Raw genomic sequence first — 26,486 nt, forward strand, 5'->3', positions numbered from 1 at the left:
GGTTGCGACTGCCGGGTTCTAACCTGTTTCTTGCCGGTACGCATTTGGAGGAAGTAAAGCCCCTTTATGCTGGAGGCGGGCAAACTTCCATCTTCTGGACCAGCCTCCCTCTCCTCCACTTTATCTGCCCGGTGCCCCCACTTACCTAATGGGGTGATTCTAAGCTGATTTCCACCGCCTGGAAGGGAAGGAGGAACCAGGAAGAACCAAAGCGACCGAGGAACAGCCGGTGTTTTTCCAGCAGCTTTATAAACTTTTAAAGCTCAAGGACTTGTTGGTAAGTCTAACGTTTCCCTGACTGGCGTCTGAGGGCAAGGGGGGCCCGGCCCTGGCTCTCCCGGGTCTGGGTGAGGTGCCTTCCCTGGTGTCTGTGCTTTTGGGCTCCTTTCCTGCTTCAGTCCGAATGTCTGGGTGTCTTAGAATCATTGTTAGGAATGTTGGAAACAGTCTACAAGTAGCTCAGCCAGACTCAAGAATCAGGCCTCCGCCAGAGAAAAGGAAACGAAAACAAACAAACAAACAAACAAAAGGAAGCTTTTAAACGTACGTGTGTGCTGGCCTTGAGGTCTGTGCAGATGAGCGCGCTCCACGGGGCAGCTGCTTGGCCCTGTCGGCAACCACGGGTTGATTTTCTTTGTTCCTGGTGCCCGGGCCTTCCCGGGGCAGGACCGGCTGCTGAGGTGTCCATGTGGGTGTTTCTCGGAGTCCAGAGGGAGATGGGGGCCACAGAGTGTGCGTACGTGCGCACCAGCGTGTGCCTGTGCGACTGTGCGCGACTGTGTGCGCACGCGTGGCTGGAATTAAGTCGTCTGACTAGCCGCATTGACGTCATCTGAAATGATGTTTCCAAATGGGAGTGGTTTTGCCAATGTATGCCTACGAGTCCAAAATTTCTTCTAATAACAGAAGGAAATGTGTGGTTACCGAAAAACATGTGTTTAGATAATTTCACGAGAGATACGTTGTTGGGTGAGGCAACACCCTTTCTCAACCACTGCACGTTAGTTTACTCTGTAGAGTCAAAATCCTGTACACGTTTTGGACTCCGAAGAATCTTGTAAATCATCTGTTGTTTAAATATGTGAAAAGCCAGCTTCTTTGGGAGGAATAAATGCATTTATAAGCGTTGCATAGAAGCAGATACCTGCTTCTAGACAACACATTGTATCAATGTAATTATTTTTAAGTGTTTAGTGTCTTCATTGCAATATGAAATTCATTAAAAATCCATGTTGTATAATTACTGCTCAAAAAAAAAAGACTTCTGTATTATTAAGCAAAAGTGAACAAGAACCTGATCACCTGTCCACTCCCAGACCTCACCTCTCCCTTGAGGCCATAATATATACACTCAGCAACCTCATTAATTTTACTTGAACGTCTAATGAATGTCTCAGAATTAACTCTTCCTCAGCCCCATAGTCTATCCATCAGGAAATTTCAACATCTCTTCTTCCAACATTTATTTCAACCTTGGCTGCCCTTCTCCATCTCTGTGCTACCATTCTGGTCCATTCAATCAGCATCTCTTTTTCCTTTTTTTTTTTTAAACATTTTTCATTGATTTATAATCATTTTACAATGTTGTGTCAAACTCCAGTGTAGAGCACAATTTTTCAGTTATACATGAACATATATATATTCATTGTCACATTTTTTTCTCTGTGAGCTACCATAAAATCTTGCGTATATTTCCCTGTGCTATATAGTATAATCTTGTTTATCTATTCTACAATTTTGAAATCCCGTCTATCTCTTCCCACCCTCCGCCCCCTTGGCAACCACAAGTATTCTATGTCTATGAGTCTGTTTCTGTTTTGTATTTATGCTTTCTTTGTTTGTTTTTGTTTTTGTTTTTTTTTTTAGATTCCACATATGAGCGATCTCATATGGTATTTTTTTTTCTCTTTCTGGCTTACTTCACTTAGAATGACATTCTCCAGGAGCATCCATGTTGCTGCAAATGGCATTATGTTGTCGGTTTTTATGGCTGAGTAGTATTCCATTGTATAAATAGACCACATCTTCTTTATCCAGTCATCTGTTGATGGACATTTAGGCTGTCTCCATGTCTTGGCTATCGTAAATAGTGCTGCTATGAATATTGAGGTGCAGGTGTCATCCTGAAGTAGGGTTCCTTCTGGATATATGCCCAGGAGCGGGATTCCTGGGTCATATGGAAAGTCTATTCCTAGTCTTTTGAGGAATTTCCATACTGTTTTCCACAGTGGCCACACCAAACTGCATTCCCACCAGCAGTGTAGGAGGGTTCCCCTTTCTCCACAGCCTCTCTAGCATTTGTCATTTGTAGATTTTTGAATGATGGCCATTCCGACTGGTGTGAGGTGATACCTCATTGTAGTTTTGATTTGCATTGCTCTGATAATTAGTGATTTTGAGCATTTTTTCTTGTGCCTATTGATCATTTATATGTCTTCCTTGGAGAATTGCTTGTTTAGGTCTTTTGCCCATTTTGGATTGGGTTGTTTGCTTGTTTCTTATTAAGTTGTTTGAGCTGCTTATATATTCTAGAGATCAAGTCTTTGTCGGTTTCATTTGCAAAAATTTTCTCCCATTCCGTTGGTTGTCTTTTTGTTTTACTTACGGTTTCCTTTGCTGTGCAGAAGCTTCTAAGTTTCATTAGGTCCCCTTTGTTTATTCTTGCTTTTATTTCTATTGCTTGAGCAGACTGTTCTAGGAGAACATTTTTGAGATGTATGTCAGATAATGTTTTGCCTGTATTTTCTTCTAGGAGGTTTATTGTATCTTGTCTTATGTTTAAGTCTTTGATCCATTTTGAGTTGATTTTTGTGTATGGTGTAAGGGAGTGTTCTAGCTTTATTGATTTACATGCTGCTGTCCAGTTTTCCCAACACCATTTGCTGAAGAGACTTTCTTTATTCCATTGTAAATTCTTGCCTCCTTTGTCAAAGATGAGTTGACCAAAAGTTTGTGGGTTCATTTCTGGGCTCTCTATTCTGTTCCATTGGTCTATATGTCTGTTTTTGTACCAATACCATGCTGTCTTGATGACAGTAGCTCTATAGTATTGTCTGAATTCTGGGAGAGTTATTCCTCCAGCCTCTTTCTTTCTCTTCAGTAATGCTTTGGCAATTCTAGGTCTTTGATGGTTCCATATAAATTTTGTTATGATTTGTTCTAGTTCTATGAAATATGTCCTGGGTAATTTGATAGGGATTGCATTAAATCTGTAGATTGCTTTGGGCAGTGTGACCATTTTAACAATATTGATTCTTCCAATCCAAGAGCATGGGAAATCTTTCCATTTTTTAAAGTCTTCTTTAATTTCCTTTATCAGTGGTTTATAGTTTTCTGTGTATAATTCTTTCACCTCCTTGGTTAGATTTATTCCTAGGTATTTTATTACTTTGGGTGCTATTTTTAAGGGGATTGTTTCTTTACTTTCTTTTTCTGTTGATTCATCATTAGTGTAAAGAAATGCAACTGATTTTTAAATGTTAATCTTGTAACCTGCTACCTTGCTGAATTCTTCAATCAGCTCTAGTAGTTTTTGTGTGGACCTTTTAGGGCTTTCTATATATAATAACATGTCATCAGCATATAGTGACACTTTCACCTCTTCTTTTCCATCAATCAGCATTTCTTACCTGAACTCTTGCAATAACTTCTCTTCATCAACAGTAAGCCCATACCTAGAGGATGGGAAAAAATGAACCAAAACAACACACTGTCATTGTTTTCAGCTCTCTTAGGCTGAAATTGTTAACAATGCCAAACCAACTAGTTAAAAATGAATAATGAAAAGTTGAATCAGATAATTATTCTGTCAAAGTTACACAAATCCAAATAATGCTTTTCCTATTGAATAGCATAATTGTGTCTCCAAATAGTGCAACTAGGCATTATCTGGAATGTCAGTCCCCCGAATTTAGGAACAATATCTTATTCCTGGTGTCTCTTTATTCCCAGCTCTATACTCAATGTGGACCATATATTAGATACTCATTAAATGGCACTGAATAAATAAAATGTCATATTAGGTCCAATTGATGGTTTATATTGCCACATGGTATACCTAATCAATTATAATATGTATAAATCAGCCATGAGTACCAGTTAAAAAGAAAACTCATGGGCTGATTTAGTTGTTTCTTAATCAGTCACAAATGTTAAGACCTAAATGGTAAGTGATTTTAGATCATTAAAAACATTAACGCACTAAACCCAAGAATTACCAGATCTAATTTCTAATCCCCATGATGGAATATTTAAGGATAGTGTTTCTATTAAATGATGAGTGAACTTCAAGGAGAGTGGGGGTTGGCATGCTTTTGGTGGGACTGCTTGCTTAAAAATCTGTTTGGATTTTTGCAAGAAATTAAATTAGTAGTGTCGCAAAGTGATTGACTCTCTCATGGAGATTCATATGACTGTTTTGATCCTTGACTGGACCTGGTATGTTTTCATGAGGATTCTTATGGTTTCTTCAAGATATTTTGGCATATTTTTCAAATCGTCATCTAAAGAGACAAACCATTCACAAAATAGGTATGAACTTGCTAATACTATAATGTAATGATAATAACAAATCTGCTCCCCCAAAATGTCACAGAAGCAAATTGAATGAAGAAACTGAGATAAGAAATCAAGTCAAGGCTCAAAGCAAAGAGTATCAGTATTACCTTAAATCTAGGAACAAGGTCATGATATGGAGCAATAATCAAGCCAGAAAAGCTGAGTGCTTTCAGCACACTGATCTCACGGTCAGCACCAAGATACATAACATATCCTGTAACAAATACGAGTGTACCTGAGGGCACACAAAGGGACAGCACATTGGGAACTAAGATTGTTCTAAAAGATCTAAATTTATGGCCATCCTAAATATGAAATCAACATATCAAGATGACAGAAGATAAAAGTTAACTCAGCTGGAGCCTGCAGTCTGTCTCAGGAGAGCTGATACAGCAGAGCCAGCTTCCAAATGAGGCCTTCTAGAAAGCAGGAAATCTAGAAACATTATATTCAACCCTTATCTCTTATTTTCTACTTCCAAAAGATCAGCTTTGTCAATCACCGTGAATAACTTAATTTAATCTGTGATAATGAAGACCATTAAGTGCTAAATACTTAATTAACTGATTGGTCTAATAGTAATACATGACCCTAACAACTAAAATAAAATTTACATAACATATTTCCTTGTTGTAAAAAATGGAGTTCAGTCATACTAAACAATAATCACCTAACTCAATTAATGATAGTAAAAGAGTAATACTTTTATTCATTTGGCCGCGTTATAGACCAGGCACTATGGTACATCCATTATGTGAAAGCAGGAAATCTAGAAAGATTATACACCTATGAGGAAACTAAGGCTCAGAGAGGTTAGATAATTTTTCCGAGGTCGCATGACTATTAAATGATTACTGAAAGAAATGAATGCAGGTCTGACTGGGACAGTCCTACAGACACCAGGATGTGTGGTTTCTCTAGGAAAAAGGCCTCCATAAATCGAACTTTTATTCTAATGGATATTTTGAGAAATCAAATTATAGCAATTTAGGCCCTTTGACTTTTCACAAACAATAAGATTTTAGGAAGACAGGAAACTACTACAGTGGTTACTTTTTAAAAATCAATAAAATGGACATGATCACTGTAAACGTAACACTATTTGACTGGGGATGATAAACTACATTCTTCACAAAAGACCACAAAACCTGCCATGCCTACTGTTGTGTCTGGGTCCACTCCACCCTCAGGCATCTGCAGTACCCACAGCCCATGCCGTCCACCCTCCGATCTCCTCCATTAACTTCCACCTTCCAGTGTGTCCTTGCCTTTCCTCGCTAACAGGGAGATAAATATCCAAAAGTAAAGCTAGGGCTCACAACTCATATCCCCAGAACTCAGAACACAACTGCTTAATAAATCAGTATTTAAAAAGTAACAAGAAAAAATAAAGGAAAGAAAGAAAAAGTAAAGCAAAGAGAAAGAAGACAGGGAGGAAGGGAAGGGGAGGAAGAAAGGAGGAAGGAGGGAGGGAGGGATGGAGGACAGACTACAGTTTACATTATTAGAACTTTATCTTAAATTGTCAAGCCAGTTGTTTTAATACAGTTTTAATGTTTCTAAGGAACAAGAATCAATAAAAGTGACTCAGATTTAAAGTTCATAGGTACTATCAAAATAATTAATTCTATGCCTTATTGTTAAGTAGTTAAAGATTTAATCTAAAATCTAAGGAAATGGAAAATTTTAGTGTAGAATGTATAATGGCACCCAATCTAATGGGAGAGATGATAATATTTTTAAAAGCAAAACAAATTTTTTGTTGTTATTTTTAACTGATTTGTATGACCTTGGCTTTAAAAAAATATATTTCCACTTGAATTAGCAATTATCTTAAATGATACATGAAACATTCTGTGGGTTTAAAAGACTTTCTGAAAATGAGTATGTGTGTGCCTATTTTTAGCTTGACAGCATGTAAAACATGTTACAAGAAATGCAGTGGTCAATCTATAATGAGGAGTTACAAATAGAAAAACATCCTTAATTAAAGTTCATTAAAATTTAATATTTAAATGACTATACACATCTTCTGCTTAGCTTATGAACCATAAGAACTTATTAAAGACACTATTAAAATGTTGATTTTTAATTTTTAACAGTTATATTGAGGAACAAAATCGTACAATAAACTAAAAATATTCAAAGTATACGTTTTGACAAGTTTTGCCTTCTATATACACCCAGGAAACCATCACCACAATCAAAGTAATTAATATATCTATCACTCCTCAGACCCCTTGAAATCCCTCTTTGCCACCCTTCCCACCTCCTCCTCATCTGCCCATCATTAGCTACCTTCATTCTGTCACCACAGATTTGCTTGCATCTTCTAGAATCTTAGATTAATGAAGTAATACAATACCCACTCTTTTTTGTTCTAGCTTCTTTTACCCATATCATAATTTGAAACTTACCCATTTTGTGGCATATCAATAGTTCATTGTTTAAATTGCTGATAGTGTTCTGTTCTATGAACATACCAGAATGTGTTTCTCCATTCAGCTACTGATGAGCGTTTTCATTTTTTTCCAATTTAGGGCTATAAAAATAAAACTGCTATGACCATTCATATACAAATGTGTGTGTGGACATATATTTTTATTTATCTTGGGCAAGTACTTAGGAGTAGAATGGCTTAGTTATGTGGTAGGTATATTATTAACTCCTTAAGAAACTGCCAAACTGTTTTTCAAAATGGTTGTGCCATTTTAGATTCCCACCATCAGTGCATGACAGTTTCAGTTGTTTTAACATCCTTACTAACATTTGTTATGGTCAGTCTTAACTTGAACAATTTTATCTGGTAGGTATGGAGCGGTACCTCACTGTAGTTTTTATCTGTAATTCCCTAATGGCTAATGCTGTTGAACATCACTCTATGTGCTTATCTGCCATCTGTGTATCTTCTTCGGTGAAATAAAGTGTCTATACAAATCTTTTACCAATTTTTTAAGTTGGGTAACTGTCTTCTTCTTATTGAGTTTAGAAAGTTATCTATATATTCTAGATAGAAATTCTTTATCAGATGTGTTTTGCAAATATTTTCTCCCAATCAGTAGCTTGTCTTTTTATTTTCTTAACAAGTGTCTTTCAAAGAGCACATTTTAATGAAGTCTAGTTTTTTTTCTTTTATAACTTGTGCTTTTGGTTTTATATCTAAGAAATTTATACTTAACTCAAGGTCATGAAGATTTTCTCCTATGTTTACTTTTAAAGATTTTATATCTTTAGTTTTTATATTTTAGTTAATTTTTAGTCAATTGTGTATACAATGCAAAAAAGGGATCATAGTTCATTTTTCCATGTATCCATACCCAGTTGTTCCAGCATCATGTTGATATTCTTAATGCTTTTAATATTTTATATCATTATGAGGGGTATAGGATAATGAAAACTTTTAGTAGATTTTTATATATAAGCCTAAAGAATAACATTTTATCATTTTACCTTATGTTTCTTTCCTTATTGTTCCTTCTGTCCTTCCTGGAAATCAATTTGAAAATAGACAGTAATGGAGTTACATGACTATTTCTAATGTTAACTACATTCAAAACACTCAAGTAAGTATTGAGCACACTATCATAAGTTCTAGGTTTAATTCTTAACCAAAGTGCATTAAACCCAGAATGCAGAAATCTGATGGTATTGATACTCTTTATAAAGTGATTAGTTAGGTGTCATTCTTCCCGTATATGTATTCTCCCCTTCTTGGTTTCAATAATACACTCCCTCCCCCACAGAAGTGCACAGTCATAGCTAACCAGCTGAAGGCTACAATTCTCTTGTAGCAGTGCATGGCACCGTGATGGGGGTTGGACAAAATGGCAAGTGCAAAACCATGCGGGCAAGTCCCAGATCACATTTCTATAACAAACCCGTTCTTTCCTTTCCCCTTTCTGCTGGATGGCAGGGGAACTGGAAACCACATAACCACATGCAAGGATGGGTTGTGGGTGATCTTCCAGAGCAAAACTCCCTACTTGCCTTTACACCTTCCTGCCTCTGAATAGTTCAGATGAGAGGGGTGACATTCCATCTCATTTGAGACCTTTGGTTTCTGTAAGAACATCATGGTCTACCCTCTGACACAAAACTTGATACCGAACAATTGGGACTGCCCGAACTAAAACTTAAAATACGTGGCAGTGTTGTAATGGTCAGATCAGAAAGCTGGTGACTCTTGTCACACCATAATAAAAACGTGGCTAAACTCTTTTCCATGAGAACTAGAGACAGAGCCTTTATATACTAAGATCGTGGCTCTATGTGGACATACTTGGAAACCATCAGAGTGCTGGTGCTGTTCACGGCCAATGACATGTAGAAAGGTACTAAAATGGAGAGCATTCAAACAGGAATTAACCACTTCACGTTTCACAAGCAGAGAACCAAAGAAAGTTCTGCTAAAGGAAGTGCTTTGTCAATTTGCTGAGCATCCAGGAATTTGGGGCAGGGCTGGGTTGGAAAAGCCAACTCTTCTGTTCCCCAAGCAGCAGGAGATAAGGCTGGTGCACAGAGCCATTCTCCAGAGGTTTGGGTTAAGTGTCCTCAAAGGTGAGCCAGGCGGAGGCAAAAGCAGATGAAGGGTTGCCAGTTGTTTCAGAGGGCCTCAGGGTGGCAAGTGCTAACTGGAAAGGGAACATGCTTAGACGTGGTCCTGAACAGAAACCAATAAATAATTGAAAGTCTACACATCAAGAAACAAAAGAGGAAGACACCTTTGACCTTAGTGAGTCTCAAATGGAAATGACTAGATGCCTTTGACTAGAAGTCTGCATGTTGGAGACAAGCTGGCATTAAATAGTACAGCCTGCTTCCTTACAGAGCAAGTCAGGAGGCTTGGGGGTCAATAAATTACCCCCTAAAGCTTTTGCCATTCTGCCGTGTGATTTCTCTTCTTTATCAATGCCGTTCCCCTCAAATCTAAGAAAAAACTCCTAAAAAAGCAAATCCAGGAGCCACAGAAGACAATTGACAAAGCCTTTCCTGACAGGATGTGGATCCAGGGTTTAAACAAGGAACTTCCTACCTGGCCTTCTGATCTACAGAAATTTCCCATTGCTATGAAACTTCCGTGTTTTTCCCCATCTTCCATTTTCCAGATGAAAAATTTAACTGAGGCTATTCTGATCGCACTCCACTATTCTCTACTGGGTGTGGCATGGGACGTAGAAAAATGACTTTTTTATAGATCTCTGGACATCTAAGAGCCACTTCCAAGTCTTCTGGAATGCATGGTACATCTCTCAGAGATCCTGGACTTTGAGTTGGATGCTCTTTATTGGAGAGGACTTGGGCCATTCTTACTTGGTGCAAGGATGATGTGATCTCTTGTGGGAAGAATGGTGCCCAAGGCAGATGGAGGGGCCACAGCCGTGGACTGGGACACACAGCCTTTGTCTCTAAGTACTAATCTCCCTTTCTTCTTTGTAACAGTAGAAATTTCCCTTGTGTTTTAGCTAGGCATGTGGGTGCTAAGCTACGGACTGCGTTTTCCAGTTTAATTTATATCCATTTCCTTTATTCCTATAAATGTCAAGTTTATTTATTGCACTTAAGTACACGTTAAGATACCATTCTCGGAGGACCATCAAAGCAGGCTGATTAATATGCGAGGCTGTCTGCAAGGAATGGTAGAATGAAGAGTTTAAACATTATTTGGATTACTCGGGCTGAAGTAGCCTCAACTTGCAAAAAAGACAATCATTCATCTGAAAATATTCAACAAGTTCTTTAGATAAATCTATTAAGTTTCTCTGTGAAACAATCACTTTAGTATTATTGCATTGGCCTTGATCAATGTGAGAACTGATCATATTTGTGCACATTATGGTCACTTAGAGATCTAAAACTACTTGGCTTTCTCAGCATATCTAATCCTTTGTTAGCTCTAGCTTAAAGTGTATGTGTGTTTATATGCTTTGTATATTTGAATTGTATATGTGTGTATTTAGATACGCGTCTATACATATGAGGGTTGTAATGATTGTTTTGAAAGCTAGAAAAAATTTAGCTAGAAAAGATAAGTTAATATTTGATAAGATAGTTGATACTGCAATTAAACAGTTATTAGAAAAGAGGGAAAAGGCTTTTGCAAATTGATTCATAAGAACTGGCCTGGGGTCTGTAATCCTATGTTTTCCTCGTAGCTTTCCTTTTTGGACAATACTGATTGACTATAATGTTGTATCACAACTAAGGAGAGAAAATCATGAAGCGAGTAGTTAATGGTGCCATTAAAATGACATTAAGTAGAGGGAGAACAAGGCAGCTGAGAAGATGGGATCTGCAGGGCTAAGATGGTAATGTTGTTTGGTGCATCTAAAGTGCAGAGACTGAGCCGCCCGAGGCCCGTGCCCACAGAATGCTGAAAGAACTAACCAGTGTTATGTATTCAGAATGAGATAAAACACAGCATTAATTTGAAGGGGAAAAAAAGGCTGGCATGGACTATTTTAAAAATGTATAAAGTAACAGGAATTAAAAAATCATAAGATTGCAGCTAAAGAGAAAGAATAAATTTTTTGCAAAGCCATAGTTTCCCTGAGACAAATGCATTTTTATCCTATTTTATGTATAATATGCTCTAAAGCTCTTTAAACCCAGATGGAATGTGGAAGCATTTCGTGATCTCAGTTTTACTGAAGCAGTTATTTTATGCACAAAGGAAGTAATTCAAGATTACAAAGATGGTAACCTATTCAGGAGATCCATGATTTCAAAACATTCACTTTACTCAATATCACATTATATTTGTTCCTTTGCAGTAATTCTGGATAGAGTATGAAGGACAACATTTCTATAACTGATTGGGTATTAAATAATTCAAAACGCAAGAGTTGTGATCAAACAGATCTGTAGGCATGTGTAAGTACTGCTGGAGGTGGAAGTGTGGACCAAAACAATTAGATGGAAAATTAATGTCTGGGAAGTAGTCAATGGAAGAAGTGGCTGGGCGACTTCACAGCAGCAGCGTCTTTGTTTACTGCAGTGGGTGAGCATCACAGAAAAAAACAACTCATTTCTCAAAGACAGGGGAAGGATGTTTCTCTCAATTTAGGCATTCCTAAATTAAATTGGAATATATAGGAAGTGATTCTATGCTCAGATCCTAAGCTGATTTTTATTAATGTTGCTGGGCAGTAATGAAGATAAATGGTAAGTACTTTCCACTTAAGTCAGGAGCTACAAATGGAAGGTTGGGACAGTTGGGAGTGATTAATTATGTTCTCTCTGCAAGGGTTCATGAGGGACAGGGGTTACCTTTCCCCCTAATGATGTCCCTTCTGCGAATAGCAGTACTGATGTTGGGAGTCGGACATTTGACATTCTCTTCAGTATTCAAATGTGACTTAGAGGCATCATAATGAATGCTTCAAGGTGAGCCCCCTTAGATATGTTCTTTACATTTCATAATGTATATTACACCTGCTGGTAAAATTAAAGATCCCAGGAAGACCCATTTTAGCAATTGTTTGTATGATTAGGGAACCATTAACCTCTCATGAATAGAGCTGTGTTAACTTCTCAGAGATAGAATTTTTCTGGATAACTGAGGGGTTAAGAAGAAAAACCTGTTTTGTTTTAGCCTAAGTAGCTGAACAAAATCTTTGCAAAATGCATTTACAGCCTTGCTAAGTACAGTATACTAAAGCTAATTTAATATTTCTTTTATGATTGATGACTCTGCAGTGCCTTGGGGTCAGTATGAATTGTTGTTGAGGTAATAAGCTGTAGTGTATTGAGCTCTGAATCTGAACTGACCAGATATTGGTTTATTTCATTATGCTTTGCTTCTTTCTTGCTGAAGCAGAGTACAGAAAAGAAATTCACTGGTGTTATGGCTCTAGTTAGAGCTTTTTATTGTACTTGTGTGTCACACCTTGTGGTTCTTAGGGAAGGTGGGGCACATAAAACATTAGAAATTTACAGTGATCCTACCATGTAGTCTTAGATGGATGCTCCCACGATACTGTTCCTGAATGTGGGAGACTCCAACCACCTTGACTGTTCACAAGTACCTTTGTGCTTTCACATCCTCTGAAATTGCCATGATTCCAGTCAGTGAAGAAATAAGCACAACTGTAATTGGACTGTCAGTATCGCTAACAACTTCATGGCCAGGTTGGCAAGCATGACAATTGTGCTCTGAATTCTGATCTTTTAATAAGGAGATAATAATAACGATTTACGGACGAATTGTGCCATCAGTATAAAATTCCATCCTCTGTAACAGTGGTGCTCCAGTGCAAGTCTGCAGACCGATATACGCTTTCTCATCTGATTTAGGTAGCTTTGTAGAAACATAGGACTAGGGTTTTTCATAGAATTTCTCCTTCAGGATGTTAGGAGAGGAATGCCATCACTCTGTTTCTGTTATTGTTTTAGGATCTTTTCATTTTATTCAGACAAAGGAAGCACAACTCTAAAAAAAAAAACCCTTGAGAAACAAATATAGAAACTACATAACGGACTCCTCTGGGATACTATGTATAAGAGCTGAAGGGTCAATTCTCTCTACATCATTGTAAATCTAAGACTGGAGACATTCATGGGAAGTTATAGAATGCTCCATGGTCATGGTGATGGGAGATCAGTCAAGGTTATTCCAAGTGTTTCCATAACTTTTCTAACCTAAAGGTCCAAAGTCCTTTGGCTTTCATTTTGCTAGTTTCCACAACAGCACAACACGCTCAAGAGTCAGGGAACTTTTAGAAATCTCTCTTTGAAAAAAACAAGGAAATTGCCCCTTTGTTAGATCAAGGAATAAGATGTGAGAAAGGGACTGGGAGAATGGAGGACAAAAATCATTTATGAAACACCACTCTGTGAAAATGTTTTAATAAGAACTTTACTAATACAATGTAATTCTCTTTGTAATCTTAATTCTCTTTTTAATTATGCAATGTTAGTCCCATTGATAAATTGAGATTTAATGGTAGTAAGTAATCTGCTAAAGGTAATCATTTTTTAATAGCAACAATAGTAATTATCAGTAGTTACTGTTTATGTCAAGCATTGGGCTAGGTCCTTTACATACATTATATAATTTGAATTCCATCATGTAGGATAAATATTACTCATTTTTTACAGAAGCAGATTGGAGCTCAAGAGTTCTAAGTGACCCCCAACATCAAAGTGAAAGGCAACTGGGATTTCATTCAGGTTAACCTGAGTCCGAGGCCTATTTTATTTCCACTATACCAAGTTTAAATGGGGAGAGCTACCCACCCCACCTCCCACAGTATCAGGTAAGCCTTATAGTTCCAATTAGGGTGGGGAGTTTGCCCATCAATAAAAAACAGGATTTTCAGAATATATAAGGCACAATTTCAGGCATTTAAAGGGAAACCAAGGTACATGCAACATAGTCTTTGCCTTGTAGGAATTTATGATAAGCCAGACATTTCTTTTAAGCTTTATAGGTATTAACTAACTTATCCTATAAGGAAGATAGGTAGGTAATGTCATTACCACCCATTTTATATAAGAGGAAACCGTGAGCCTTCTCTACAACAGAAGCTATGAAGATGTCCTGAGGATGAAAAGATCAATTTTTCCCTGGGCATTAGTGAAAGAATTATGAAAGTGGTAAAGGAAGGGGGCAGAGTTTTGGAGATGCTTCAAAATGGATAATGTTTCACACAACAATAAAAATCACTTCTGTTTCAATAGTTTGTTAAGCCCTTTAGTAACTGAAAGTTTACATAGTGGAAAAATTCTGATATCCTTATATACAAATGGACAGTAATAAGGGAGCAACAAGAATAAACAAGATATGTAATAATCACTTAAAATCCTATATATACATATAAAATCCTATACATTCAGAGTATAGCCCCCAAAAATCTATTTTTTTATATTTTAAAGAAATTATGGGAATAACCCTTAATAAAAGATTCATAGTTAACATGACTAAAAAAGAATGGAAGGAAGAGACTATAGATAACTTGAAAGAATTGTAAAATTAACATCATTTTTCAATTATCCGGGGAAATTTTGAGAAGCAGCAGAAATTCCATTGTTAAAACTGGGCCTCAGGGGAAGTAAACAGATAATAATGACAATGGGAGGTAAAACTCTGAAATTCACACCACCTTGAAACAGAGCACCTCCTTTCCTAGCCCTGTTTAGGGATGGCATGGAGTGGAGCTGGGCATGAATCCGGATGACCCGGTTTTGCCTAATTTCTCTTCATGTAAGAGCTAAGTACCGTATTTCATCTAATCTAAGGAACTGTCGATTGAAAGCACACCATTAATTTAAGTACAGCTAAGAAAGAAAAATTAAACTATTATAATCAAACCATGAGAGATACTTCATTATCATCAATTATAAGGCCATCCTGATTTCAAAGATGTTAAAATATGAACAAGTGAGCCTATTCCAGTCAATGAAGTATTACACAGTCCAGACTCCACCAGGTCTTAACCTTAGCTTGTCTGCAGATCTACTCTGGATTAATGAAAATCTGACAATATGATTATGCATAAATTAAGGATGGAAAAAGTCTGATTAATAATACAATTTTTTAAATTTTATTTTCTGTGTTGGGGGGAAGGTAATTAAGTTTTTTTTTTTTTTTTAGGGGAGGTACTGGTAATTGAACCCAGAGCCTTGTGAATGCTAAGCATGTGCTCTACCACTGAGCTATATTCTCCCCTCACCCCAATAATCTACTTCAAAAGAATAATGTAACTAGAAAGAAATAGCAAAGTGTCATAGAAAGACTATAGATTTTGTAGTTAAAGATACTTGGCTTTTAACTCTAGCCCCATGCTGCATATATAAGATGAAAAAATTTGTTTAATCTTTAATCCTCCATTGTCTAATTTATAAACTAGGGTTAATACCTACTGAGCCATCAGGATTCTTGTGAGTGTTGAATAAAGTCATTTGTGTGTAGCACCTACCACAATTTCTGGCCCAAAGAACTGTTCACTTAACAGACCCACAGTAGACTATGTAAGGATTTACAGACTATTAAATTATGATATCAGATGAGTTTTCAATATTAATATTAAAAGCACAAGGTTCTCTCCAATCCCAAATTAATTAATTATCCCTTCTTTCCTCGCTGATATCATCATATCTTTCTCTAGTGACAGTGTGCCAAGGTATGGAACTGATGGAAATAAACGTTGTACAAAATAATGAATAAATCTGAAGCTGACTAATTTCTAGATAAGCCAGTAAAAATGCATTGATAGTACCATAGACAAAAGCATAAGTGGAGTGTATAATATTATAATTGATTTGAGTTCAAGATTCCTGAATAATACGTAGGGTCACATTCAAGGGAAAAGGACACAGTTATTCCAGTCCAAGCCTTGCTGGCCACAAATTTTAATATGCTGGGTTTTTTTTTTTTCAGGAATAATCTGTTGTAAAATGGGCTTTGTTTGTTTGTTTGTTTTAATTTGTTCTTCATTTCTCTTACAATTATAATTGTCTTTAGACTTAGATTTTGTTTCTCCCTAAGGATATAATAAATTAAGCTTTCTTATACTGTGGCTGATTACATTTGCCTACATTAAATTCATTCTGTCTCTGTTGTACTCCATCGCAGCTTAGAAATGCTCTGGTGGACTTCATTTTTGTATTCTTTTTCCTTCAGTAATACGTGCTGTTACACTGACTTGTAGCTAGTATAAAGAATAAGAAAAATTTGGAAAAATCAGATCAAAATTCTGGGATGTCAGAAAAATTAAATAAGCAAATTTCCCTCATTTTCTCAAGAAAATGCTTTTATGAAAATAAGGAGGATCATTTTTTTTAGAGAACCCAGCCTGAAAAACAAGAACCCTGACAATTTTAAATAAATGCTTTATTTTCATTGTGTCATTGAGGCAAGGTTCAAGTTTTGTATTTTATAGTATTAAAATCAGTAGCTAGCTGGAAACCTGCATGTATGTTTAAGGTTCTAGTATTCTTAGGGTAAAGCTCACATTGCCATGGTTAGAAATCATAATAAGAGTTTAGTTTAAATAAAGCCAGGTCAATACCAGGCCTAATAACTACTCAGGTACCTGTTTAAAACAAACAAGTAATTAAGAACAAGCTAATCCAAACCAAACAAAGTAGGATATTTGTATTGATAGGCAATATGATGTAAGAAACAACTGCATGTGGCCCCACCCACAGCCTTTGTGAAAAGCACGCTGAATTAAAATGAAAATAACGATAGCAGGCAAAAATCACCTAAAAATTCTCATCGCTTAGGCTTTCTGTCATAATCATTAAATAATTGACATGTATGCATAAAACTGCTATAAGATCTCAGTTAACCTCTGAATCTTGGATCAAATCAGTGTTTTTAAGCAGAACCAAGAAAGATGATAAAACATCAGGGAAAATTACTCCAGTCCAAGCGTTGCTGGGACAAATTTGGGTTCTTCGTGTCCCCAGGTGTGTGAGGAAATCAGGACCAGTTGTCGGGACATCTCAGACAGGAGGCAACTGGAATCTCTGAGATAGGATTCTTATGGACTCTGAGGAAATCTAGGGTACAGTTCCTTACTTTTTTTAAAAAAAAAAGAAAAAGAAAAAGAAAATCTACCCCCTGATTGGGAATTAGAAGGCAGTGCCTCTCTCCCCTCCACCGGTTAGTAGCCATGAGTGCTGGCTGAGAGTACACCTTGGAATGAACCCCAAACTAGTCTTTACCAATGAGGTGCATGGATTTGAAATGATTTTCCCAACTTCACACAATGAATTGACTCACGGCAGCTAAAATTAACTGCCTCTTTCTTGATTTCTGCCTCAGTGATTAAGAGCATTAGTATGCCAGTTCAGCATTCTTTGTACAATCTTTAAAATGCATAGTCTGCATTTTTTTTCACTAATTCAACAAATCTTTATTTGGTACTGACCCTGTCCAGGCACTGTGTTAGATGATGTCATATAGATTGAAAGATTATAAACTATCAAAATAGCCATACGTGTTACACGTACCAGTTGCTGTTCATGCTGAGTAGGAAGGAGGTGCAGTTCTCAACCCCTACCCCCCAGGTCTGTGTTACTTGGTTTTTAAATGACTGGTTGGGATAAAATCCTGAAAAAATACAGGTTTCAGTGGGAGAAATAAAAAGAATACTAGTGATTGTGCCAAATATCATTAGATGACTTAATTTTGATAATAATACAAATATTTCAGTTTTACATTTCTTAGACAGAAGAAGGGAACCATGAAAGGTCTTGACTAATTCACTTTCAGATTATATTCAGCCAACATGTACTCTGTCTCACTAGTTATAAACAACAACAAAAGGATTTTATTTTGGATGCTAAGGACTTACTCTCTTCTCATTCAGATATTTAATTCTTTGTTCTGTTGTGTGATTTTCATTTTTGAAAGGATGTAATTAAGCTTTGCAAAAATGTTAGCTGTGTTGCATTGCTCTTGCTTTTTGTTGTTGTTTGCTATACATTAATCTGTTTTTTATATCACTGTAATCAGCCAAGATGTGGTTCTTTCCATGCTGGGTGTTTTTTTTTTCTAACCACAAAATCATGTTAGCAAAAATCAACCTCAGAATGAATGCATGTAGGCGCTGATGGTTCTTGTTCTGTGTAGTTGAACCATGAACATTTTAATCAACATCCACAGTGTAGTACATAAGTAAAGATGTAAATACATAAATACCTTTAATTATCTCTTTGTATACAAAGTTAAAAAAAATCAAATTCATAGACTATGTCAGAAAGGCTCATTGTGCTGTCTGGGCTGCCTTTGTAGCCCAGCCCTGCTTCCCCACCTTAACCTTTCCCCATTTTTAGTGGCTAGAAACCTGGCCATTATATTTCTCAGAATCCCTTGCCAGTTGGATTCCAGGCTGCATTTGGCCGACGAACAGCATTTGTGAGAGATTGGAAAGGTGCAAAGAAAAAGCAGAATTCATATAATTGCTCTGTGTCAGTGTTGGGCAGAAACCTGGTCTTTAGCATATTTGAGGTTTTTCATTGATCTCCAGCTATTTCCTAGTGAATCACCTACTTTGATATTACAGGAAATTGAGTTAATTCCTAAGAGTTTCCCGCAGCTTGTGAAATTCCTTGCCCCTCTGTAAGGCAGTAGAGAACCTTAGAGTTAACAGAGATCTTCCGTGACCTTGGCTTCTCCAGGCATTCCAGCAATTAGGAAAGCTTCTAAGCCATCCACTAAATTCCCCCCGACCTGAAATAATTCAAATAGCCACTCTTGTCCAGGTAGGACCTTCTGAGAATGTATTTGGTACTGGAAGTGGTCCTAAAAATAGATTTTGAAAATGAGAAAGGATCTGGGATAAGCTTGTGCCTGGTTAAGTTTGGAGATAAAACAACCTCATGGCCATGGCCTATGACAGTCAAAGATTTTTAAATAATCATTAAAACATTATTGTAGTTGCCTAAAATGAAGTGCCTATTAAAGATAAAGATTTGGGATGCAAAGAGACTGCTACAAGAAAACATTCTGTTGTAAATGATGACGACAAGAACTGGCGGGTAGCCTAGCTGTTTCTGACTGTATTACTTCTTTCTACAAAGAGAAATTGAAAAGCTCAGGCGTTTTCCATTTTTAGCTCAAAGCATGATCAGAAAATAAGAGAGCTCCCTAAAATTTGTCTTGTTCTTGTAGCCAAATGCATGACTACATATTTGGAAAACCTGGCTCAAAGTCTGATGCTGCCTGTTGCAAAATGACAAAGCACATTGAATTCACAGCCTTGCTTGGTATCGTATGTGAGAGTTAGGGTACGTATTGGCGAGAAGTGGGGATTTGGAATAGATTCTGCTGGATTTGAACTGCCGAATTCCACTGAACCTCCTTGAAGTAGAAGGAGCCCTTCTTCCCCTGTCTGAAGAAGCTGTAGGGCTGTACTTGAGGCAGTTATTTTGCCTGGAGTTGCTGGCTCTTCAAGATGTGCCTCAGCCCTTTGCATTGCTTCCAGACCCAGAACCACACTCAGATCACAGGAGAATGACTTGGGAGGGATGGGATGGCTTATCCATCAAAGGAACTGGAAGATCTGGCTAATTTATATCCTGGCAAGCTGGGGAGGATTGCCACAAATGCATTCTGAGGGCTCTAGCACAGGGAGACAGAAAACAAAGGTTGGATTAAGCCACATTTATTAACATAATTATATTTTCCTAGATAGAGTGGATTAAAGATGTTTGACATTAGAGTGAACCATTGTGGCTCACCAGATTACTTGGTCAGCAGACGGGGACCTGGTTCCACACTGGCCAAGGCTAAATGAAACTGAAAAGCAAGGATTTCCAGAGTATAACATAGATGAAGGTATACAAAGAAAGGCAGAAAGCTAGTACTCATATATCAAGTAGGGCGTGCCACTCACCCCCTCACTGTGTTACCTAGATAAATTTTAAGGACGTTCCTTCATCAGGGCAAGAAGAAACATCCAGTGAGACCACGGGTGATTTTATAGGAAGGAACTCCATTGAAATGGACTTCCTAAATTCAGTGGGGGGATAATGGGATCCTGGAGAGGTGGCAGAGGCCAAGTGACTGCTGAAGCTTGAAGGCCAGAGACAAGTGGACCTGATTCCCAAGTGAGCAGCCGGCTAAAGCAGTGATCAAAATGCCTTAAGCCACAGGAATCAAGGGTGGAGACAAACAGATCATTGTGTCCAGTGGACTGAAATAGAACAGCTCCCTACTACCTACTTGACTGTTGTAATTTAAAACATTCCAGGTCTCATTTTTAGATTTTTGGCACAATAGGGAGTCATGGCCTCTCACCCAATTTCTAGACTCAGAGCCCCTGAAATGAAAAGTATGTCAGATTCTTTTGAAGAAGTACCCTGTGTTTTTTAACTTCCCTATAGATTCCTCAAAGGGACCTAGAATTATCAACCAGAGTGACTGTGCATTATATAAAATGAGATAATTTCCTCACATTTTGAATGCCTAGTGGGGAAAGATACACTCTGCCAATGCCAGAACCCCCACATTGATTCTTTGATGCTTGGGGTATTAGCAAGCAAGGAAGGTTAGCCCCTGGAACTGCCCACTGCCTTCCAGTTGTTAACTAAATTGAAGAATGGCACAGATGAGTGCCACCAGAACAAGACTAGAACAATGTAGATGTAGAAGTCCTACCGTATTTATATTAACTGATAATTTGACTAGGGCTGGAAATAGATGGCCTTAGAGAAAGACAGTGGATTATTGTAAACGTAATCAGGAAGTAACTCCCATTGCAGCTGCTTTTCCATATGTGGTCTCTTTCTTTTGGAATAACTCAGCACATCACTGAGATCTGGTTTGCAGCCATTGATCAGGTCAATGCTTTTTCAATATGCTGTCAGGAAAACAAATACAGCAGAGAGATTTGATTTTCCCTAGTTGGGCAGCAGCACATCTTCACTTCACCCCAGGACCAGGCCAACCATCTGCCCTCCATCATAATCTAATCCACAGAGCTTAATCATCAGCCGTTGTGCAGTTGTGCAGAACGCTTCATTGATCCACTGCGTTGATAGTGATGGACTGCATTTTCCAAGAGGGAAAGATGGTCTCTGTAGGCTTCTCTTGACCTCTGATGAATCCAATCCAGAAAGGAGGCTCTCTTGTTTGAGCGCTGTCCTGGGACTTTAGGTTATGTAAAGATGCTAAAATGAGACAAATGACCTTGTTCTATCTTCTTAAAATCAGTTTCCCATTTTCTTTTGGTAGCTCAAAAGAGAAAAGTTTTAGGGGAGTCCCTGGACTTGAGGGAAAGAGATGATGAAGCAAGACTTCTGCAGAGAGAGAGGGCGTGAGTCAGCCACAAGGCACCCGGCTAGGTCCTCATGAAGGGAAGTCCTGTGGCTCAGGAATCATGATATCTGACTATTAGTATTGTTCCCAGCTACAGCTGTCACCCATTACCCTCCTATATCTGGGGAAATCTCCACACATTGTATAAATCACCATGGTACACTTTTGTTTTTTTCAGTGCGGGGTACAAAGACAGGAATATCTCCTGGCACACAGTAGTTACTCAGTAAAAAATAAAAAGAATAAATGGCTGAATACAGTGGTGCTTTTGGAAGTGTCTACATGATGTTTTGTCTATATTTGGGATAAAGTAAGAGGAGTGAAGACTGCTAGGTATACAGACAAAAAAAAAAAGCTGTAGGTGAAAACAAAAGCAGTAAGTCCAAGATCAGAGTAAGTGATGTAGACACGCCATGTATTTAGACACATACGCCCTGCCCCTATTGAAGGGTCCTTAGAAATGCTGGGGAAGCCACTGGTTTTTCCGTCAGTTACTTCAAATGGAGGCTCATGTGATTGTAGGAAAGTATCAAAGAAAAGGCTGACTTCCAGAGGCTGAGGGACTTGGGGATATAGACATAGAATAGATTCATTTCAGCTAAATCTCGTAAATGTGCACTCAGCCAGGTGAGGGCTCTGAATTACTGACCCAGCTCTCATCTGCAAAGGGAAAATGCAAAAAGCAAAGGTGTGCAGTCCAACTGTAACCCAAACCAGTGTGCAGTTGAAGAGGCAAGCCCTACCAGCTGAGCTACGTGCCATCACCGTCTGCAGGGCTCTTACATTTCACGCTGGACCCTTGAAAGGAGAGGGTCCCACTCCACTGGAGACTGAACATTGTTATTTGCTGTGGGTGCATGAGGACCCGGAGCAGGTCATGAATGGGGAACTAAGTCTGCTCGTGCAGGGGCCCAGATGGAGAATGGGGACTGTGGGAGCAGTGTTCCTGGGCACACAGATGTTCTGCCTCCTCGTAGCTCTCAGAAGGGCTCTCCGCTCAGACATAGCTCCTATTTTCTCTATTCTCCAAGGAGACTCAGGGGATGAGGAGCAGGATGGAGGTCCGGGGCTACGGAAACGTCTTACCCCTGAGTAGGTTAAAAAGCAAAATGTTGTCTAACGACACTTTACTCTAACAAAGGACCTAAACATCCTTTCTGAAGGAATCCTCTCCAGGAGTCCTGAATTTGTATTCAGATCTCAGTACAAAGTTTGTACTCAGTGCTAGCAGAGACTGGGCTCTAATTTTCACAGCAGCAAAAGTTAGGTGTGCAAATGGTAAAGTCCTTTATTTCTCCCCAACTGAAATGAACTTAGCACCTAAGCCTCAATTTCTGCTGATGGTGATGAAAATTTGATCTGGAAATCAAGGCTTGCTTGCTCCCACAAAGAAGTGATTACTTGGTACTTCGGGGTGTAAACTCATTCTCTTTGGGGTAACTTCTCATGCTATCAGAATACATCCCCTTCTCTTCCTCTTTCACATCTCTCCAGGGGCCATCTAAATGCTGAGCATGGATGTGTGTATGTGTGTGTACATACCATTTTAAGTTTGGGGGAAAGACATTTGATCTAGAATAGCACTTTTCAAAGTGACATTCTCCACCAGCAACATCGGTGCCACCCAGGAACTTGTTAGAAATGCCAGTCATTGGGCTGCATCCCACATGGACTTACAGTATCAGAAACTCTGGATGAGGAGCCCAGGAATCTGCATTCTGACAGGCCTCCAGGGGATTCTGATGCATGCTCACCTTTGAGAAGCACCGGTCCAAATCCATCAGCATCAAATCCATCCACCTTGGCCTCTTGAAGAGATGTGTGATCCTTGCTGGCCTTTGGTTTTGTGGCACTGAGCTCGCTGCATGCATAACTGAAATGCCCTTCTGTGCCCCTGGGCCAAATCTGTGGCCACGATGCTTCCTCCTTAGACACACCTGGCCGGCTCCTCTCTGCTCGTGTGCTGCGCAGAGCTTGGAATGTTCTTGCATGCTCTTCTCCAGCCATTCTATCTTAACAGCTTGGATTGTGTGCTCAACACAGAGCTTCTCTAAAGGCTTGAGATCTTCCTACTCTATCTGAAAAGTGGGCAGCGCATCTCTTCCCTGGAATCCCCCAAACATCAGTGGAGTTTCCATCATCCTCCCTCATTAGTGGCTGATTTTCCGGGAGGACATGGGGAGTACCCAGTTCTCAGGCCCCTGAGTCATAACTTATCCTGCTGCTTTTTAATCTCAACTGCTCTTTCTCCTCCAGTCAGGAAGCTGTGGGTTTTTTTTTTTTAATCTGTGCTTCCTGTGGAAAGAAAAAAAAATCCTGGTTAAAACCATAGACTTCTAAACCTCCCATTTTTGATAGGACCCCTGCTCTTTATACAAACCAGGATTTTCTCTAATACTATCCATTCTTGTCATCGAAGACCTTCACTTGAAATTCTTTTGGCCCTTAAAAAGTCTCAGAATCTATTTTATATCTCAGAACTTTAGCATTGATTGTTTCTTTGCATCTTTGTCTTAAAAATCCTCATTTTCCTTTAGACAATCGATGATACCTCTGAATAGAGGGAGATGAAGTATAGGATGTGCAGAGAAATACACTAATTAAAATTTCAAGATATTAGCACACCACACCTTAATTTGAGACACTGTAATAATTTCCTAAGTGTACTACCTGATTCTAATCACTTCACACTAAAATCCTTCTGCCACTAAACTACATAAAATACTATTCCTTTTAACATATCATTTCCCTCCGTGGGTACTTTCAATAGGTCCCTTTTTAACATAATTTTTAGACAAGACTTCACTCTAAAATTCATATTTCTGTGCACATGTACAATGCTTAAAAATGAAGGAATGAATTCCAAGTCATCCCTGCCCTGGTTTTGACTCTTGTATTAAACATTATTTCTAGCATATCACTTACATTCCACCTAATTTACATCATAACAAGATTCTTATTAAAAATGTAATCTCCATTTGGGGGCTCAGCCTGACTCTAGAATCTGGCATCAATCCTTGTCTTTGGCAGGGAATAGTTAAGCAGCGTAAAGGTCTAGACTTAGAAACAAGTCACTCCTGTGGCCCTGAAGCCCTGTTATAAAAGAGTCTCTGCTTTATTCTCAAGAATTAGTTCTTACCATGTTCCCTTTATTTTTGCCCTGAATTTCTTTCTGCTGACGTTCAACAACAAATAGCAACAGTAAGTATTCAGTGATGTTTTTAATTCACTGGGATTTTTCATTTTATTGGTACTATTAAAATACTTCCACTGACATTTGCACAATCAAGTTTTCCTCATTTACTATGGGACTAGCGCTATGAAATGACCCAAAATGCATTCCACTTGCCAGGATATCACAGGCCTGGAAGACCGAGCCCTCTGTGATGATTTATTCCAACATTTTGTATTCAGTAAAATAGTCCTATCTAAATTAGAGTAACTAACCAGAATTTATACACTTGTACAATGTAATCTCTGCCTAAAAGGGTTTTTTTTTTCCCCATTAGATGTCATATATATAAAGGCTCCAATGGCAGGTCCTACTTTACATTTCTAGTCTTCGGTATTTCGTCTTTCACTGCGACGTGAAATTCTGTAAAATATTGGGGGGGAGCTAGAATAGTTCTTTAAAAATTCCTCTCAGGAGACACGGTCAAAGATTCTACAATTTGGGGCACTCTGGTTGATGACAAAATCACTTCCAACTGTGGTCCCAGGTATTACAGGGTATTTTATTGTAACGACACGTTCTCCTCTGTTCTATAGCACCCCCTCTCAATGCACTTCTGTAAGGAGATTGTGGCAATGCAGTGGTGCTTCGTGGTCACTTTGTGGTTCTCAGTGACTCCTTTGAAACCCTCTTTTTCTCACTCACTCTCCCTCCTGGCAGCCTTTCAGGTTGGAGAAAGATCCACTTGTTCAAAATTACCCATATAGCCATGCGTTGAATTAGTTATAGAGAAAGGATCTCTGTTAAAATCGAAGGACTCCGTGATAGCCACATTCTGGTCTCCCGGAGAGCTGCGTGAAACACTAAAGACATAGATTTGCACTCTCATAAATATAATTTACAAAATGCACATGCAAACGTGTATACCTAATGAATTTCTACTGTGGTCATGCTCATTCTTACAAAGTGGCTTTAAAAATCTGAAATAAATATATCACGATACCTAAAATAACTCCAGACACCAACTCAGATTTCATGTCACAGAATACTGTTGTGAGTGTCGATATGTTTTAGAGTATTTGTATTCAGCGGATTTTGAAAAGAATCAAGCCGCCTTCTTTAAACTATTTAAAATACCGCACCTATAGAGAAGTTAATGTAAGTCCATTTTTTAACCTACAGTGATTTTTTACAGCCAAATAATAGGGCTTTGACTAACGGGACTACTATAATTAACTCAGTTGTCGATGAAGGCAATTTTTCCAGGACATCCATTCATAGTTTGAAATATTTCTAAATACTCTAGACTTTTGTCATTACTATAGCACTTCAGAAAAGAATACGAGGCTGTACCTGAATCTTTTTTTAATCCTTTATTTAGGAATGATTAAAATCATTTCTCAGATGTATTCTAAGTATGTAGCATCATGTAACTAATATAATGACAAAACCTTTAGGAGAAGTTGGTGTTTTTTTATTTGCAAAATCAAAACCACAATAACAACTCTTCCTGTGTCAACAAAACCCAATTCATTGTCTAGCTTAAATTGCTGCCTGAGCTGAGAGCAGCCTTCTGACCCAAAGGCCTTTACATTTATTTAGCATTTCAGTTCCAAGAAAGAAGTCTTAAAGCCAAAGAATCTACTTAGACTTGAAAGTAGCAATCAACACATTCAGGAGAGTTGCCAGCTATAGAAGAACTCTTTTAATGATGTTAATTATAACTTATACTTTATATACAGGTTTCTTTAACAAAGCATAGACTGATAATTGATTTTTTTTTAATTTCTCTATAATGTGAACAAATATATCTCTCCCTTTCTTACAGATATTTTTCTTTAGGTAATCAGCTTAAAAAAAAATCAAGATGAGATATTTACGACAGCAAACTGAAATATAAAAGCACTGAAGTCTACTTTAAAGAGATTATGGTATTTTATATTAAAACGATTTAAGTCTTCAGTAAAATAAAAAAGACGCTAAACCTTG

At 38.1% G+C, this 26,486-nt stretch overlaps 1 long non-coding RNA gene across 1 annotated transcript; it reads left to right on the forward strand.

The window, feature by feature from the left end:
• LOC140689004 (uncharacterized) lies at positions 1 to 26,486 on the forward strand. The gene is made up of 3 exons (XR_012063858.1): positions 1 to 277; positions 13,654 to 13,811; positions 26,326 to 26,486. It is a non-coding gene; the product is annotated as an uncharacterized lncRNA (long non-coding RNA).

This window comes from Vicugna pacos, chromosome 24 (assembly GCF_048564905.1).
Source record: "Vicugna pacos chromosome 24, VicPac4, whole genome shotgun sequence".
Taxonomy (NCBI): Eukaryota; Metazoa; Chordata; class Mammalia; order Artiodactyla; family Camelidae; genus Vicugna; species Vicugna pacos.